The sequence below is a fragment of the Meles meles genome, chromosome 17 (genome assembly GCF_922984935.1).
Source record: "Meles meles chromosome 17, mMelMel3.1 paternal haplotype, whole genome shotgun sequence".
In the NCBI taxonomy this organism is placed as follows: Eukaryota; Metazoa; Chordata; class Mammalia; order Carnivora; family Mustelidae; genus Meles; species Meles meles.
The window spans coordinates 53,216,673-53,232,851 of record NC_060082.1 but is presented as its reverse complement, the minus strand read 5'-3'; the positions used below and the strand labels follow the sequence as shown (position 1 = coordinate 53,232,851).

At 40.3% G+C, this 16,179-nt stretch overlaps 1 protein-coding gene across 3 annotated transcripts in view; it reads left to right on the top strand.

Moving 5' to 3' along the window:
• The first annotated feature begins 478 nt into the window (after positions 1-478).
• Positions 479-16,179, top strand: part of CEP350 (centrosomal protein 350) — a 154,375-nt gene continuing 138,674 nt past the window's right edge. For all 3 annotated transcript variants that reach the window (XM_045982217.1, XM_045982218.1, XM_045982216.1), the window contains exon 1: positions 479-611. The gene's annotated coding sequence lies outside the window, so the exon portion shown is untranslated. The remainder of the gene's footprint in view (positions 612-16,179) is intronic.

Below are 16,179 nucleotides of genomic sequence, written 5' to 3'. Positions count from 1 at the left end.
GGGGGGGAGGTCTCCGCTGCGGATCTACTCTGGCTCCTCCCGAGTCCTGCAAGGCACACATTCGCCACACTAAACATGGCGCTTTCGAGCGACCTTTCTTCGTTTTAGCTTTCTCTCGCCTTTTAGCCACACTCAACATGGCCCTAACCGAAGGTTGTATTCCTGTTGAACCGTGTGGGGACAGTTCTCGCGAGGTTTGCCCGGGCCCCGACTGCTCCCGCCCTGCCTCGCGCGGCCGCCACTGCCACCGCCGCCGGCGCCGCTCCTCCTCCGTGTCAGTTGTTGGGCTGTAATGGCGACTGGGCCGCCGCTGCCGAAGTGACTCCCGGGCGGGGGAGCGGGGCCGGACCTGCGCCAGAGGGAACTGCAGAGAGCCGCAGCTCAGGGGGGAGGCTTGCTGTGGGGGAGGGGAGGCAGCCTTTCCGCTTCTCCTTCCTTCTCTGCAGCCCGGCGGATCCCGGGAGCCGGTGCGAGGCGGGCACCCGGTGCGTCCCCGGAGCGGGGAGGCCAGGCCCGGCAGCCCTGGGGCCGGTCGGGGCGGCATCACTGCACCCTCCGCCAGGCCCCGCGGGATGCACCGTGGGAGCCGAGGGCGGAGGCGACACTCTCAGGTGAGCCGCGGGAGGACAGGGCTGGGACCGCGGACGCTCGCTTAGCCTCTGCTGTCTCTGTCCGCGGTCCCGGGTCCCCGGTAGCGGCGAGAGCGGCGGGGTGGGGCGCCGGGAGCCCTGGCCCTGCCTGGCCTCCCCCTCGGGGAACCTCCCTAGGTCCTGAGCCTTTGCGGGGAGGGCCATCCTGAGACCTGGATTTCAGGTCCCACCGGTGTCTGCCGTAGACGGATTTCCTTCCTTAACCTGCCAGGGCTCTCCCCGCCCCTACTCTCGTCTGCGAAAGATTAAGGTACCTCTCGCCTTTGGTCTCCAGAGAAGTGCTCCTTCTTCACTTGCGGATCAGGCATATTTTAGGAAATTCCGGGCAACTGGCTCCAGTGGCAAGGATGACTGGTTTCTGTTCCTTTTTGGTGAGGATAAACATTCTCAAGTATAGGGCAAACTTTGGGCTGCTCCAGTCAAGCAGCTGCTCAATGTAATCTACCGATTTATTCACAGATGATTTAGTGGGGGATTTAAAAAGCTTTACGCTTTGAAAGTTGTCAGTGTTTTCCTCGCCTTCTTTTTAAAACGTATTTACCAACATGGTAAATAATATTTAACTAATTCACAAATACGGTTTGGAATTTCGCTGGATTTGTAGTTTTTAGATAGGAAGTTGCATATAGGTATACGATTTTAAATGTGGTTTTACTGTAGCAGCAAATCTTCCATAAAGGAAAAGACCCTTCATAAAGGACAGGCTGTCAGGAGTAGTAGTCAGTATCCATGCACTCCACCTGATTGTTTTGATTGTTTTGTTTTGATGGTGATGCTTGTTTTGAATTTGGAAAAGTCGTTAATGGTTATGTTGCCATGTTAACGATGCCTCCTCCTGTCTTGTATTTGAAGGTTTTAAAGGAAAGGCTGTCTTAGGCCAACCTAGCAACAGCTTGAAACGATTTGTAAAAGCAATGGTAAAATCCTGAAAGCTGCTCTCCACTTTAAACATTTCTTAGTTTAAAATACTGTTTTTGAACGAGGCAGTGTGCTGCTAATAACATGAGATTGTGACTTTGGGGGATTGGTTGTTAGACCAATGGGTTGCTTCAAACCCATGGGTGTGTAATATGAATTAGTTTGGAGTGCAAACTTGACGAACTCCATTCAGTGTAATAAAGTAGATGTGAAGCATTAAAGCCTCACTGCATTGAATTTAAGATGCTTTGATCAGAAGATAAACATCAAGCTAAAATCCCTTGTATGTGTGGATAAATACATATGTCTCATTTTGTCATAGTAGCAGGACTTGTGTTTGTAATGATGGTGAGGTCTAATAACTAACATTTTCATACATATGGGAGATAATTTCTCTAATTCTCTGAGACAGATTATTATGTAAGAGTGTTACAACTTAAACAATCAACCTGTGGGGTAATCAATTTATGAATTACGAAGTTGTGAATTTTTTTTAATGCTTTTGATTGCCAGTCTTTTGCCCATTTTATAACACTTCTGTTACATCATGGGCAGAAGAAAGGAGATGGAATCCCTGCCTAACCAATTTTATTTGTTAAATTGCTGTGTTATAGTGGCAGCAAAAACGAAGCAGCAGTTTAAAATAATTGACATCATTTTTTGGTGTATCACCACATACGTTATTTTATTTAGTCTTTATAGCAGTGCGAGATAGGTTTGACAAATATTTTTGTTTTGCAATTGTGGAAATTGACACGCAAGAAAGTTCATTTATATGAATGATGCTCTTATTTCTGCAGATCTAGAATTGTTTATTTTTATTTAGGTATAATTGACACATTAGTTTTAGGTGTACAGTGTAATGGTTCTGTGTATATGTATTTTGAAATGATCACCACAATTCTAGTTAACATTGTAGAATTAGTTTTATTTTTAAATTGAATATTAATATGGATACTTCTGGGCCATGGATTTTTAAAATCTAAAAAAAAATTCTATTTTTGCTCCTTTTGACATGCCACTAACTCCTTTATGCTGATGATTGTTCTTTAAAAACAATATTTTCAATAATTTTTGTTAATTGTGAGCAAGTCATGAATTATTATAGATGGCTTTACGGCTACATGTACTTTTTGCTTGAACGGTGTTCTTAAGAAATTGTGGTTGAAGGGGGCACCTAGGTGGCTCAGTGGGTTAGAGAAATTGTGGTTGATCTGTCGTCTCTCATTTTGTTAGGATACTCTTAGTTCTGTCATTTTTGGTAATTCAAATCATTTATACTCTTGGTTATGAAAAACCAATATTTGGTCCACATGGTAGCATAACTGAAGAGTAGTAGCATCTTGGTAATTTTATTGTAGAACTGATGATTTTAAAAGTCAACTTCCATTTGCACTTGTGATTGCTCTTTTTGCAGCATGGGACAAGTTGTGAAATAATTTTCTTTACTGACATTTTCTTTCCATCTCAAACAGTTTCTAGTGTCACAGATAGTCCAAAAACACAATCAAAAGGTTGAATAACGTTTTTTTTCTCTGCCCTAATAGCTTTTTGTTCATTATTATCACAGGTATAACTTTACATTTACTAGAGATTATTTTGGTTGGTTATTTGCCTTCTTCATTTAGTCTGTAAGTTCCATGATGGCAGAGATCCTCTGTTAACTATTGTGTGCCCAGTGGCTAGCATATAGTAAACTAATCAGTAAGTATTAGTTCAATAAATTGACTAAAGAGTGGTTTTGGAATAGTGTTTAGAAAGCAAAACGAAACACTGGTTCATGTTCTTAGGCACACATCAACTCTTATTAAGCATATACTCCAGAGATATGTTCCAGTTGGCTAGGTAGCAGGGAATGAAAGCCTGCGATTAAAAAGCCACAGGTGGATCCTGAAAACTTTATTGGATATTTTAATGATTTGCCTAGGTGTTCTGGCAATAGTTACTATAATTTAAAGAAAATAGAAGGTTTAAGACCCTAACCTAATTAGTACTATAATTATAGGATCTTAATAACTTTAAGTCACTTCTTAATTACAGCATTGGGAGTTTTAAGTCTTAAAGGCCAGCTAGTCCAATTCCCATTTTTTTTTTTTAAGATTTTATTTATTTATTTGACAGAGAGAGATCATAAGTAGGCAGAGAGGCAGGCAGAGAGAGTGAGAGGGAAGCAGGCTCCCTGCCGAGCAGAGAGCCCGATGTGGGACTCGATCCCAGGACCCTGAGATCATGACCTGAGCCGAAGGCAGCGGCTTAAACCACTGAGCCACCCAGGCGCCCCCCAATTCCCATGTTTTACACATAAGTGAACAGTATCATATAGGGGAAATATCTCACCCAAAGTGGTTTCATAACTGGATGAAGAATTCACTGTAGAAGACTGCTAAGTCTTCACTTGTTTAATGTCAGATAGTTATAATAATCAAATCAGACAATGATTGTGACCAACTGGGCAATCTATTCATTCTACATCAGAGTGAAACTCAAAGTAGACCTCTCCATGAATCAAAAATATTAACTTAAAAATGGACCTCAACCCTCCCCTCTGTCACTGGGACTATAAATTGGTACAACTAGGACAATGTTCTGGAAATTTGGTGTTACTTATCAGAATTGAAAGGACACACATTTCATCATTTCGTTTTGGGGAGTTTATCTTACAGAAATTTTAACACAAAGAACAAGAGCAAATCTCTAAGAATGTTCATTTTAACGTTATTATAAGTGAATGCCAGTAAAATTTGTAAATAAAAAGTGTTCTAAATGTCTCATCTGGTAGGGGAGTAGCTGAGATTATAGTGTATTTATGCTGCGAAGTACTATGCACTTATTAACAGGTTGAGGGGTAGCTCTCTTCATGAGAAGCAGCTGACCGTCTCATTGAGTGCAGGGACCATGCAACTAAGTTTCTGGGTTCAGATCGCAGTTGTATCACTTATTAGATGCAGCCATTAGCAAATTACTTAAACTCATCTATAAAGTGGATATAGTTACAGTTCTCACCTGACAGGGCTGTTGTGAGAATTAAATGAGTTGCTATTTCAGCTGTAAGTAAGCATAGTAAGCACAAATACATGTTTTTAAGTGTTTGCAATTACTATTAGATACTGACATAGAAGAATATTCATGATAAAATATCGAGTGAGAAAAATAATTGCATAACACCGTGGAATATGATTCAGTTTTGAAATAAACACATGGGCAAAGAAATTTAGTTTGATTTTATTACAACTTTCTGTGTGCATAGGAAAGAGTCTGTAAGGATAGAGGTTTAACAATTAGCTGTGCTATCCCTGTAGGAGTGGATAATTTTCCTTTTTTTACTTTAGACACTTTTGTATTGTTTATTATAAGTCCCACTTTTATAACTTTTGAAACATCTTCTAAAAAAGAAAACACTGAACATTTTCGAATTTACGTGTTTTTCAGAGATCTGTAGATTTCATCAACATGATATCACAGTGAGATTGTCTTTCAAAATCTTTTGTTGACGGAAGGTTTAACTTGAAAGTTTTTATTTCTTACTAGCTCTGTGACCTTAAGTGTCATTTCTTCATTTACAAAGTAAGTACATAGGCTAGATCAGTGTTCCTTAAACCCAGCATTCCCAGGCTGTGCCATGAGGTGCCTTGGAGCACTGTAGTGAACTTACACAGGTACTGTGGAATATTTAAAAATTTTCGAGGGAAACACAGTAATATTTGACAGCTGTGGGACACTGCTCAAACTATTAGTTTGAGGCAGTGACTGAGATTGTGCTACATTTTTTCGGATGACAGGATGTCTTCAAAAAGCTGCGTTTGGGGGGCTGCTGTGATAAAAAGCAAGTACTGTGCCGAAGTCAGTGTGAATGGTAAATGAAAGTGGCAGTGTCCAAAGTGGTTTCAAGGTTTGAGAAGCTGTGTAATGTATAGCTGGTGCGCACATCCCATTAATAAGTCATTGTGCTTATGTAGTAATAAAACATGCCTTTCAATTTGTATGTGTTTTTCAAACTGTTACTAAGTTGTTCGAACACAAAGCCTTATTTGATTGTATGGATCTCATAAATGGAACTGCTATCTATTTTTTTGGTGCTTGGGGGCACCATGAGAAACTTACTGAGACACTGGGAGCTCTGTGAACTGAAAAGGCATGGGAACCTCTCCAACTCTTTTGACTAGGACCCTCACAGTAAGAAATATATTTTTCATAGGGTTATTATACATATATATACAGATATATATATATGTATATATCTATTTATAAATGAATTTTACACTTTAGGACAAAAAAGTAATCCTGACTTGTGAACTGTGAGACACTTTTATAGACATATATTCCCTGAAATTAATTTGGGAGTGTAAGCATTCAGGATAACTAGATGGTGGGTAAGCAAAGTATAGGCTAGTATTTCTAGGACTCCCCCTGCACCCCCAACATTGTACCTAGTCTTGTTACTTTTTCTTTCTTAAGTAAAAGACTAGGGTTACCTATAGTCAGGTATAACTCGTCTCCTGTCAGTGGGGAATATTATGTTCTTTGTGATCCTCACCCGCCACTTAATGTTCCAAAGGCCAAACTGGTACCAAATGTTACACAGTTTTCTTCTGGATTTCTTAGATTACAGTAGATCAGCCTTGCATTTGTAAAAGTAGTTGTTGGGGTTTTTGTATTTTATTTTATTTTTTAAAGATTTTATTTATTTATTTGACAGAGAAAGTGAGAGGGAACACAAGCAGGGGGAGTGGGAGAGGGAGAAGGAGGCTTCCTGCTGAGCAAGGAGGCTGATGCGGGGCCTGATCCCAAGACCCCGGAATCATGACCTAAGCCTAAGGCAGCCGCTTAACGACTAACCCACCCAGGTGCCCCTGGTTTTTGTATTTAAAATGTAAAGAGAGGTGAGGCCGAATTCTTAGGCCATTTGTATTTGTGTATAATACTATATTATGCGAGTGTTGGTTATTCTGAGAATTTACTTGGAACAGTGTAATAGGTCTGACCTAGAGCTGGAATGTTTTCTCCTTTTTTTCTAACGTGGTCCCTACTACATTTGTCCATTTTATATTTAGACGAGATAGTATGACTGTTGCAGGGTTGTGTTTTCTCATTCTTTCAGGCAACTGTGGTTGTTACATAGGATCTGATAGAGATGAGAGAACTGAATGTAGCAAAGGCATGGAAAACATTCTCTGGGAAAGCCAAAACAAAGTAATTTCTTTAGTCTCTGTCTCCAGGAACAGACACATAGTAGGAGCCCAATAAATGATTGAATCAAATCAATGTGACTGAGTGAGAGCCCGGTCAATAAATGTAAAGGAGGGAGGCAAAAGGAGAGGGAGAGCGAGAATCTTCAGCAGCCTCCACATGCAGCATGAGCCCAATGTGGGGCTCGACCTCACAACCCTGGGATCATGACCTGAGCTGAAAGTTGGGCACTCAATGGTCTGAGTCACCCAGGAGTCCCCTCTTTTGCCCAATTTTTTAAAGTTTATTTTATTACTATTATTTTTTAAAAGATTTCATTTATTTATTTGAGAGAGAGGGAGAAAGACAGAGAAAGTGACAGAGAGCATGAGTGGGGAGGAGAGGGAGAAGCAGGCTCCCTGCTCGGCTGGGACCCTGGGATCATGAGCTGAGCTGAAGGCAGATGTTTAACCCACCAGGCCACCCAGGTGCCCCTCCTCTACTGCCCATCTAAAAAAAAAAAAAAAAAAAATTAACATATAATGTATTATTTGTCTGCCCATTTAAAAAAAAATTTTTTTTTAAATATTTTGTTTATTTATTTGTCAGAGAGAGAGACAGAGAGAGAAAGAGCACAAGTAGAAAGAGGCAGAGGGAGAAGCAGGCTCCCCGTCGAGCAAGGAGCCCGATATGGGACTCGATCCCAGGACGCCAGGATCATGACCCGAGCCGAAGGCAGCCGCCCAACCAACTGAGCCACCCAGGCGTCCCTGTCTGCCCATTTTTTAATCGATTATTTGTTTTTGTGTATGTGTTGAGTTGTATAAGTTCTTTCTGTAGTTTGGATACTAACCTTTGTTTTGAATATGTCACTTGCATATATTTTCTCCCATTCAGGGGTCTTTCAGTTTTGATTGTTGTTTCCTTAGCTGCATGGAGCTTTTTATTTTGGTATAGTCCCCATAGTTTGTGTTTGCTTTTGTTTCTCTTGCCTCAGAAGATCTACCTAGTAAAATGTTGCTACTGCTTGTGCTCTCTTCTAGAATTTTCATGATTTCACATCTCATGTTTAGGTCCTTAATGCATTTTGAGTTTTTATTTTTGTGTGTGCTGTAAGAGAATGGCTCAGTTTTATTATTTTGCATGTAGCTGTCTAGTTTCTCCAACACCATTTTTTGTCAGATCCTTTTTCTGCATCTCTTGAAATAATCATACAGCTTTTATCCTTTCTCTTGTTCATGTGATGTTTCTCATTGGTTTGATTTGTGAATATTGAACCACCCTTACATCCCAGGAATAAATCCTGCTTGGTTGTGGTGAATGATTTTTTAATATATTGTTGGATTCAGTTTGCCAATATTTTGTTGAGGATTTTTGCATCTGTATTCAGAGATATTTTCTTGTAGTTCTCTCTCTCTCTCTCTTTTTTTTTTTTTGTAGTGTCTTTATCTGGGTTTGGTATCAAGGTGGCTTTCCTTTCTCTTCAATTTTTTGTAATAGTTTGAGAAGAATAGGTGTTAACTCTTCTTTAAATGTTTGGTAGAATTCACCTGTGAAGCCATGTGTTCCTGGACTGTTGTTTGTTGGCAATTTTGTTTTTGTTTTTGTTTTGTTTGTGGTTTAATTTTTTTTTTTCTGATTTAATTTTTTTTTTTTTTTTTTTTTTTTAAAGATTTTATTTATTTATTTGACAGACAGAGATCACAAGTAGGCAGAGAGGCAGGCAGAGAGAGAGGAGGAAGCAGGCTCCCTGCTGAGCAGAGAGCCCGATGCGGGACTCGATCCCAGGACCCTGAGATCATGACCTGAGCCGAAGGCAGCGGCTTAATCCACTGAGCCACCCAGGCGCCCCCTGATTTAATTTTATTGCTGGTAATCGATCTACTCAAATTTTTTGTTTCTTCCTAAGAGTCACTTTTGGGAAGTTAATAAGATTCTCGGAATTCATTTTTTTCAGGTTGTCTGATCTGTTGGCATGTAATTTTTCATAATATTCTCTTATAATCCTTTATAATTCTAGGGTTGGTTGGCAATTACTCCTCTTTCATTTCTATCTTCCTTGAGTCCTCTCTTCTCTTTTCTTAATGAGTCTGGCTAACTATTTATTAGTTTTGTTGTTCTTTTCAAAGAACCAGAGCTCCTAGCTTTATTGATCTTGCTTTTTTTTTTTAGTTTCTTTTTTTGTTTTTTTTTAAAGATTTTATTTATTTATTTAACAGAGATGACAAGCAGACAGAGAGGCAGGCAGAGAGAGGAAGGGAAGCAGGCTCCCTGCTGAGCAGAGAGCCTGATGTGGGGCTCAATCCCAGGACCCTGGGATCATGACCCGAGCCGAAGGCAGAGGCTTTAACCCACTGAGCCACCCAGGCGCCCCTTTTTTTTAGTTTCTATTTCATTTATTTCTGCTCTATCCTTCTTTCATTCTGTTGATTTTGGGTTTCGTTTCTTGTTCTTTTTGTATCTCATGTAGGTGTCAGGTTAGGTTGTTTACTTGAAAATTTTCTGCTTCTTGAAGTAGGTTGGTGTTGCTATAAACTTCCTTCTTAGAATATATTTTGCTGCATCCCAGAGATTTTGGATGGTTGTGTTTTCATTTTCATTTGTTTCTGTGTATTTTTTTATTTCCTCTTTGATTTCTTGGTTGACCCATTAATTTTTTTAGTAGCATGTTATTTAACCTCCCTATATTTGTATTTTTTTTCCCAGATTTTTTCTTGTGGTTGATTTCTAGTTTCCTAGCGTTGTGGTTGGAAAAGATGCATGATATGGAAGTTTTAAATATACTTATTAATTTATTTAAAATAAATCCATATTAAAATAAACAGTAACATTTTTAAAATGAAAAATAACTATTTTTCCAAGACAAAAACATTTAGTGAAAGGAGTGACATTGTTGGACATTTTCTAAATCTTTTTAATGTCTAGCTTAATAGAAGACCTCTGGATTCTCCTATCTCCTGCATTCCATCTGCTCTGATAACTTACATCATATAGCCTTCAGGAGCCTGCACTATACATACTCTGAATGAAAGTGAAAAAGAGGAATAATGTCTTAATATTATTATGGAAAGAGTTTTGGTTTCATAGACTCCCCTTGAAAGGTGGACCCTTAGTGATCCCTGAACCATGGTTGGAAGTGGTGGTATAGATTATAGAATAAGGACCTTAGAGGTCATGTAGTTATAATCACCTCTTATGGATATTTCTGGCTCATACATCTGGACTGAGAGAATACCTCAAGCTTGTTTTTTGGGAATAATCATAAGTTGGCTTTTGGAGATGTTGAGTAAGATGTGATTTTGAGGTTTCTGAATAAGTGGTTTGATATGTGGTTTAGCGTATCAGAGATAAGATCTGGGCTAGAGTTTGGCAGTCATTGGCATATACATGGTATTTGAAGCCTTGGGCATGGTGACATCGTCTAGAGTATAGTGTTAGAAAAGAGCTCATGGTCAAACCTGTTTGAATCTCTAGATTTGAGAGAAAAGGACTAGCCAGCAGAGGTGACTAAGATAGAGAACTAGAGAGAAGATGGAAAACCAGAGTATAGTGTATGGAAGCCAAGACAAATGAGTGCTTCAGGAGAGTAGTTAACTATGATGAATGCTGCCAAGAGGCCAAGCAAGATGAAGAGTTTTTATTTGCAAATGCTTAGGGGTGCCTGGGTGCCTCAGTCGGTTAAGCATCCAACCTTTGATCTGCGCTCAGGTCTTGATCTCATGGTCATGAGTTCAAGCCCTGTGTTGAAAGAAAAGAAAAGAAAATACCCATTAGATTTAGAGATGAAGATATCTTTGGTGACTTTACTGAGAACTGCTGTGGAGAAGGGGGTGCCAGCCACATTGGAATTGCTTGAAAAGTGAGTGAAAAATATTTCTAAATGGAGACTGAGTGTATTCAGTCAACTTTTTTGAGAAGTTTATAAAAGAAAAAGAGAGGTGCTGGGTTGTGGGACTTTGGTGTAGTTTTAAGAAAGGGGCGCCTGGGTGGCTCAGTGGGTTAAAGCCTCTGCCTTCGGCTCAGGTCATGATATCAGGGTCCTGGGATCGAGCCCCGCATCGGGCTCTCTGCTCGGCGGGGAGCCTGCTCCCTCCTCTCTCTCTGCCTGCCTCTCTGCCTGCTTGTGATCTCTCTCTCTGTCAAATAAATAAATAAAATCTTTAAAAAAAAAAAAAAGAAAGAAGATTAAGTATACATGCTGATAGGAAGAATCTTGGTGAGAGGAGGAGGCTAGACATACACACAAGGGAAAATGTAACTGTTGAAATTTCTTGAAAGAACTTGGAAATGGGGAGATCTTAAAACAGATGAAGTATTCACATGGCTTCTTTCCTTTAAAAGTTACTTTTTATATTCTTTCCCAGTTCTTCCCCTTTATAAACTCTTAGCCTGCATGATAAGTGGGGAAATTATTATTTTTTTTTTAAATATGTTGTATTTATTTGACAGAGAGAAATCACAACTAGGCAGAGAGGCAGGCAGAGAGAGAGGAGGAAGCAGGCTCCCTGCGGAGCAGAGAGCCCGACCTGGGGCTTGATCCCAGGACCCTGGGATCATGACCTGAGCCGAAGGCAGAGGCTTTAACCCACTGAGCCACCCAGGCGCCCCGATAAGTGGGGAAGTTAAATGGTAAATGTAATTCTTTTAAATTTCTGGACTGTTAGTTTCCCCTGAGCCTTTGTGCTTCCCTTATGAGGTATTTGGGTGATACTTCGAAGTTTGGGCTCCTTGTTTGTTAGCAAATCAACAGTTTTGTTTTTTTTTTTTTTTTTTAAAGTTGCATACTTGTTTGGTATAAGGTGTTTCTGCTTTTTATGTTTCATCCTAACCAGATTTTTTTATATCATTTTTATAGCTTTAGTGAAATTCTATTTGTTTTCTCTTGACAAGTTAGAGTCATCCTTAGCTAACTTTAGGAAGTTTTTTTTAATTGTTTTGAGCGTTTCATACTTTATGTAATGTAAATAGAACCATGTCAAATATAGTTTCTTTTTTTAGTCCTCGTGATTTGACTTTAGTCTGAACAAAGCAGCATTGTTCATTTATCCTTCTGACTTCTTTGCATGAAACTTGTTTCTCTACAAGATGTCAGTTAAACTCACTGTAAAATGGACACTAGAATGAAACTCTTGAGTCACTTAAATGAGTAATAAAAGTATTCTTAAGTTTGGGCTGCCTCGGTGGTTCAGTCAGTTAAGTGTATGATTCTTGATTTCAACTCAGGTCATGATTTTGGGTCAAGATGAGATCGAGCTCTGTGTTGAGATCTGCACTGGGCATGACCCTGCTTGGGATTCTCTCCCTCTCCTGCTCCTCCACCCTCTCTCTAATTTAAAAAACAAAATGTATTCTTAAGTTTTCTGAAATTTAAGAAGCTTGCAGTACAGTAAGGAGACAAAATGCAATGGAGTGATATAGATTCTCTTACTGACTTCTCGAAACTGTGGTCATAAGAGAGGAGTGGGCAATAATTGATTTTTTAAAAAAAGATTTTTATTTATTTATTTGACAGAGAGAGACACAGCGAGAGACGGAACACAAGCAGGGGAAGTGGGAGGGGGAGAAGCAGGCTTCCCACCCAGCAGGGAGCCCAACACAGGACTCAATCCCGGGACCCTGGGATCATGACCCGAGTTGAAGGCAGACACCCAACGACTGAGCCACCCGGGTACCCCCATAATTGATCCTTTAAAAACAAATCACGTTGGGGGCGCCTGGGTGGCTCAGTGGGTTAAGCCTCTGCCTTCAGCTCGGGTCATGATCTCAGGGTCTCTGGGATCGAGCCACGTATCGGGCTCTCTGCTTGGCAGGGAGCCTGCTTCCTCCCCTCTCTGGCTGCTGCTCTGCCTACTTGTAATCTCTCTCTCTCTCTCAATCTGTAAAAAAAAAAAAAAAAAAAAAGATTTTAAAAACAAATCATGTTGGAAACTCCACATGATCTTGTCCCTTTCCTTCTCCAGCTTCATCTCTTGACATTTTTCCTTTCCTACACATGGGCTTTTTGATTTCTTAAACCGTGTTGTGTCTTTTTTTGTATCATGGCCATTCCAAATATTGCTTCTACTGCCTGGAAAACTCTTTCTTGCCCACCTGTATTCATCCTTTAGGTCTTAGATTTGATGACACCTTCCTCTCCACTTCCTAGATTAGATGAATTTCCTTCTGTTACATGCTTCCATGGCACTTTCCTTTTTTACCCTTAATTATTTTCATCCCATTTGTAATATTTGTTGACTATCAATATTACTGTGGAATATTTACTTCTGAGTAACCCTTTGGGGGCCATGTTTCTTTTCACTGCTATATCCCCAGTTGCTTAGTACTTTTCACTCCTACTGCATACATGACCCTCAGCAGATATTTGTTAAACGAGTGGATGGCATGGGTCAGATTGAGGAAAAGGTTTTTTATAAGTGTGGAAGAAGAGTTTGGTGCAACACCAAGGAGGTTGCTGAAACATCTTACCTGCCGTTTAGAAAGGAGGGTGGAATAAAATGCTTCATCTGTAGACAAATGTGAGGAAGTCCTGTCCTTTCCTGGGAGTTTGATAACAATCAAGACATGTAGGTTAAATGAGCATTCTCTAAAGAAGTTAAAGTGCATTGAAGTTAATGGAACAGAGGTTCTGAAGAGGATAGAATTGAGGTGAGAAAGCCAAGTGCCTTCTAATGAAGTTATGTGAGAGGACAGGGGATAATGTTATAAATGGTGGTTGAGTTTGCATATTCAAAGAGGCATCATGTGAATGCTCATTAGAGGCTTTCAGAGGTTTGAGAGACAGAGAGATCTAGATTTAATTTCCAGATCTGTCACTGAATGACCTTGGACTGTTTCCATGGTCAGTCTGATACTGTTTCTTCATCAGTAAAATAGATATATAAATACTTCTCTTTCACACTTTAAAAACTTTATATATAAAAAAAAACTCACTTGTTTTTAAAAGCATTAGCAAGAAAAAGAAAAACAGAAAAAGGTATGGAGCAGAAGATATGCCTCTCCCTTGGTAGGGAGAGAGAATTTTTGGTTCTCTGGAATTCAGTGTTTAGTGTTTTTATAAACAAAAAAGAAAATGCTAAAGGTCCCCAAAAGCTCGTGGCTGTTTTGTTACACACACCCCACTGAGAAAAAGAACATCAGGAAAAGAGCAGAAGAGGACAAGAGAAACCCCCGAGTGGAGCCAGGTCCAGATGGGGGCAGTTTCTCTGTGCAGTATGTTCTCTAGGGTCACAGAGAGCAAAAGGCTCTTTTTTTGCTAGAAAAGGAGTAGGAAGAAATGGGAGGAGGGAAAAGGGTAAATAAGGGGTTTTAATGCATAGGGGAAATGGTAGGGGAATGGTGCATTGTGCACTTTTCTCTTACCCTGTGGCAAGAATATATAAGGGAACGAGGGGGGGGGCAGAGAAGAATAAAGATTTCCAGTTGCATTGAACAAATATTTAGGTAAAGGGGTGGAGGAAAAGGCAGAAAAGGAAGAGGATTGTGGGTTGTGATGGAGACGGAAAATAAGATGTGGAAAACAATACAATACTTGGCCCACACAGAAGGAACACAGAAAATGGTCAGTATGATTATTAACTATTAACTGCCTTCATGGTTCCCCCCCCACACCCCCGTTGGGCTCAATCCCAGGGCCCATGACCTGAGCTGAAGGCAGGGGGTTAACCAACTAAGCCACCCAGGTGTCCCACACACTGTTACCTTTTAAGAGCCCTTATCATTACACACACACACACACACACACACACACAACACAGCATTCATTCATTCATTCATTCATTCAATAAATATTCCTTGAGCACTTAATGCTCACTCACAATGTCCTGACACACATGAACAAATAGTATACAATGTGGTAAAGTTATAAAGTTACAAATAGCACATGTGTATCAGTCTCTCCACAAGTTTGTATGGTCCTTAAGGACTACATCTTATTTACCTTTCCATCAACACAGACCTTCCCTGAACAGAAAAACAAATGGCAGTGTTGAAAGCTGTTATGATCTCAACTTAAACAGAAAAGAATAGAGGAATCAAAGGCAAGGTTGCCAGTGAAAGGACAAACAAGGGAAGGACTGGGATAAATCAACAGAAGTAACAAGAAACATAATCACAGAAGCAGAAGAGATGGTTTAGAAAGCCAGACTGGGGGGCGCCTGGCTGGCTCAGTGGGTTAAGGCCTCTGCCTTCGGCTGGGGTCATGATCTCGGGGTCCTGAGATCGAGCCCCGCATCGGGCTCTCTGCTCGGCAGGGAGCCTGCTTCCCTCTCTCTCTGTCTCTGGCTGCCTCTCTGCCTACTTGTGACCTCCATCTGTCAAATAAATAAATAAATAAATAATCCTTTTAAAAAAAAAAAAGCCAGGCTGGAAAATACCCCTAAGAAAGGAGAAGGAGGACATCTGGGTGGCTCAGTTGGTTGAGCATCTGCCTTTGGCTCAGGCTATCTGGCTCTTTGCTCAGCAGGGAGCCTGCTTTTCCCTCTGCCTGCTGCCCCGCTGCTTGTGTTCCCTCTCTCTGACAAATAAATAAAATCTTAAAAAGTTAACAGAGTGCTATTGGGGAAACAGATGAAGTAGTAATTCAGTTAAGGAATGGTTGGGGAAAGATTTATAATAGATGGCATTAACATTTGGACTTGAAGGTTGTTACTGCCGGAGAAAATTTAGGAAAAGAAGATAGGGAGATAATAAAAATTTCTGCATGTTTAGGGAATGCACTCTAGCCATGTCTTTTTTTTTTTAATATTTTATTTATTTATTTGACAGAGATCACAAGTAAGCAGAGAGGCAGGCAGAGAGAGGAGGGGAAGCAGGCTCCCCACTGAGCAGAGAATCCAGTGTGGGGCTCGATCCCAGAACCCTGGGATCATGACCCGAGCTGAAGGCAGAGGCTTTAACCCACTGAGCCAGCCAGGCGCCCCAGCTATTGTCTTTTTGACAAGAACAAGTGGTATACAGTGAAGATAGCAAGGGGGTTAGGACTGTAAGCTAAAGTTGTGGAGGATCCTAAGTTCCATCATGCTAAGGAATTTGGAATTTTAGCCCATAGGTGATAGTCACTGAAGAGCTATAAAAGCAGAATTGCTAGATTCTGTTTTCAGAAAGATAATTGTGGATAATCTATATGGAAAATAGATTAGGAACAGAATAATTTAGGAAGGTTTTACACAATTTAGGCTAAAGAAATGCTCTGAACAGAGGTCAGGGGGAGAGAGGAATTAGAAATATCCTGAATTTTTTTTTTTTCAACAGCTTTATGGAGGCCTATTTTATGAGAGAAATATCTTAAGGATAGTATTGACTTGGTAACTCAGTAAATGGTGGTGAGGAGAAGCAGAAATGATAAAGATAAACTGGGTGCATGATAACCCCATTTGCTAAGAGAAGAAGGAGGAAAGATTTTGAAGATAGACAATAATGAATTTGGTTCTAAACTTGATAAATTTGA